Raw genomic sequence first — 2,500 nt, forward strand, 5'->3', positions numbered from 1 at the left:
TAACCCATGTTGTGCCTTAACCTAACCCATGTTGTGCCTTAACCTAACCCATGTTGTCGCCTTAACGTAACCCACGTTGTCGCCTAAACCTGCTCTGTAATTGTTATACGACTCGTTCAATTACTGTAGTGTTGCCCACCCGCAACCCTCGCAATATAGTTCGCTACTCGCACTGCCCGCACCCCTGTGTATCGCTTCATGTTAAACACCTTGCAAGTCTTGCTCACTTTCCACATGCTCCTGCTGTACACTGTAATGTGGATGGCAGCAGGACGTACATGCCGCCCCTCCCCACGTCCCCACCTTGCCCCCTGCCTTCGCAAGCTGGTTGGTGAGAAGTTTGCATGTTCAATGCCCTTCGCATGCGACGTACTCAGGCTACGTTGTGGTGCGGCCTGTGTCAACTGTCCGCTGATGTCGTACGCGTGAACCACAATCTGTACTGCACATTCGTCCTTATGTACTGAATGATACATCGTGGCACATGTGTGACCGCACAACGACTGCGCCCAAAAACGGCGGACCATACAGTGCAAATATTGTGCACGCAGCTACGTGTCGTCTCCCTATGAGAGCTGGATTGCAGTGTGGTACGCCATAGAGACGTGTGGGAGGAACGGACGCCGTGGATGGCGATCAGCATGAGCTGTCTGTTGATGTATTCGGACCTAGTCGTCTCTCCTCACACACCGTGATGGCATGGTGCACCGCGTTCCATATCTGCGACATGCTACAGAGGCCGGTTGACAGTCGTTCGAGCAATGGACATCGCATACGTACGGGGGCCACCTTCCACGTATTGTCTAGGCGTGCACATTTTGTTGCGTGTATGTGGGCAGACGTAGTGTGGCGTGACACCTGACACAGGCATGCAATAATCGTTGAAGTTGCAAATGGCGATGGACGCCTGCGTTTTCTGGTGAAGTTACGCAAATGAACAAATGGTAACCTGTTGTGGTGCGGTTGTTCTCGCTAGGGGTGAATCGGTGATGGCGACGATAGGTTGAGGTACTAACCGGTTGTTCCAGCGATACCCACCATGCCGACGAAACTGAACGGCATCTGGGTGTGAAGCGATACGCGGCGGTGGCTGGGTGGGACCGTCCCCGGCCGGTGAGGGGGCGCCTCCCGGCGTGCTGGCCGCGCGGTGCGTGGGCGCACGCGCTACAGCCGGCTGGTGGGGGCGGCCAGTGGCAGGCGCGCCGGCCGACGGACGCGGCAGGCGTCGCAGCTGCGCGCCGGCGCACCCTGCGCGCGGCGCCGTGCGGCCAAAGTAGGTCCTCGCGGGCCCGGTGCGAAGCGCGGTGGACATCTTCAGTGTGCTGGTCCGATTGAGGACTGTGTGCGTTGAGGATGCGCCGCCGCCCGGCGCTCGGCGCCGCGACGCCGTCTGCTGCTCGGTCGCCCCAGCGGTTCTCGCTGGTGGTTTGTATCGCAGCTGTGCGGATGTGTTGGCGCGTGCGCTGTGCTGGGAGAGTTCGCTTCGGCACCCAAGTGGGGCTTTTGTCCTTCTGTGGCGCTGGCGTTGGAGCTGCCGGTCACCGTAGGTGGCGCGTGTTGTCTCCCGCCGGCAATGCCACGACAGCACGCTCCCGGGCCTCTGTCGGCAGCGGCAAGCTCAGTTGGGAGCACGGGTGGTCGCACCGAAAGCGTCTACTCGCCTAACTCCGGGCGATTGCGCCTCTCTCGAACCCGACCAAGTACTTGGGACGGCGCTGCGCGCCGCCGGGACCTGAGAGGGTTTCGAGGTGTATTGTGCAGGGGAGCTCAGCCTCCTCCTGTTTGCAGAATGATTGAGCGGACGCTTGCGTGTTCGCGCGGGCCCCCGGGACACACTCCCGGGCGGCCGGCTGCTCAGCTCTAGTTGACGCAGCTCCCTGGTTGATCCTGCCAGTAGTCATATGCTTGTCTCAAAGATTAAGCCATGCATGTCTCAGTACAAGCCGCATTAAGGTGAAACCGCGAATGGCTCATTAAATCAGTTATGGTTCCTTAGATCGTACCCACGTTACTTGGATAACTGTGGTAATTCTAGAGCTAATACATGCAAACAGAGTCCCGACCAGAGATGGAAGGGACGCTTTTATTAGATCAAAACCAATCGGTCGGCTCGTCCGGTCCGTTTGCCTTGGTGACTCTGAATAACTTTGGGCTGATCGCACGGTCCTCGTACCGGCGACGCATCTTTCAAATGTCTGCCTTATCAACTGTCGATGGTAGGTTCTGCGCCTACCATGGTTGTAACGGGTAACGGGGAATCAGGGTTCGATTCCGGAGAGGGAGCCTGAGAAACGGCTACCACATCCAAGGAAGGCAGCAGGCGCGCAAATTACCCACTCCCGGCACGGGGAGGTAGTGACGAAAAATAACGATACGGGACTCATCCGAGGCCCCGTAATCGGAATGAGTACACTTTAAATCCTTTAACGAGTATCTATTGGAGGGCAAGTCTGGTGCCAGCAGCCGCGGTAATTCCAGCTCCAATAGCGTATATTAAAGT

At 57.7% G+C, this 2,500-nt stretch overlaps 1 non-coding gene across 1 annotated transcript in view; it reads left to right on the forward strand.

The window, feature by feature from the left end:
• Positions 1-1,874: 1,874 nt before the first annotated feature.
• LOC124749215 overlaps positions 1,875-2,500 on the forward strand; it is a 1,909-nt gene continuing 1,283 nt past the window's right edge. Inside the window, exon 1 of the ribosomal RNA XR_007011799.1 lies at positions 1,875-2,500. This exon is cut by the window's right edge and continues 1,283 nt beyond it. This is a non-coding gene — a ribosomal RNA (small subunit ribosomal RNA).

Source organism: Schistocerca piceifrons, unplaced genomic scaffold, assembly GCF_021461385.2.
Source record: "Schistocerca piceifrons isolate TAMUIC-IGC-003096 unplaced genomic scaffold, iqSchPice1.1 HiC_scaffold_431, whole genome shotgun sequence".
NCBI classification, from domain to species: Eukaryota; Metazoa; Arthropoda; class Insecta; order Orthoptera; family Acrididae; genus Schistocerca; species Schistocerca piceifrons.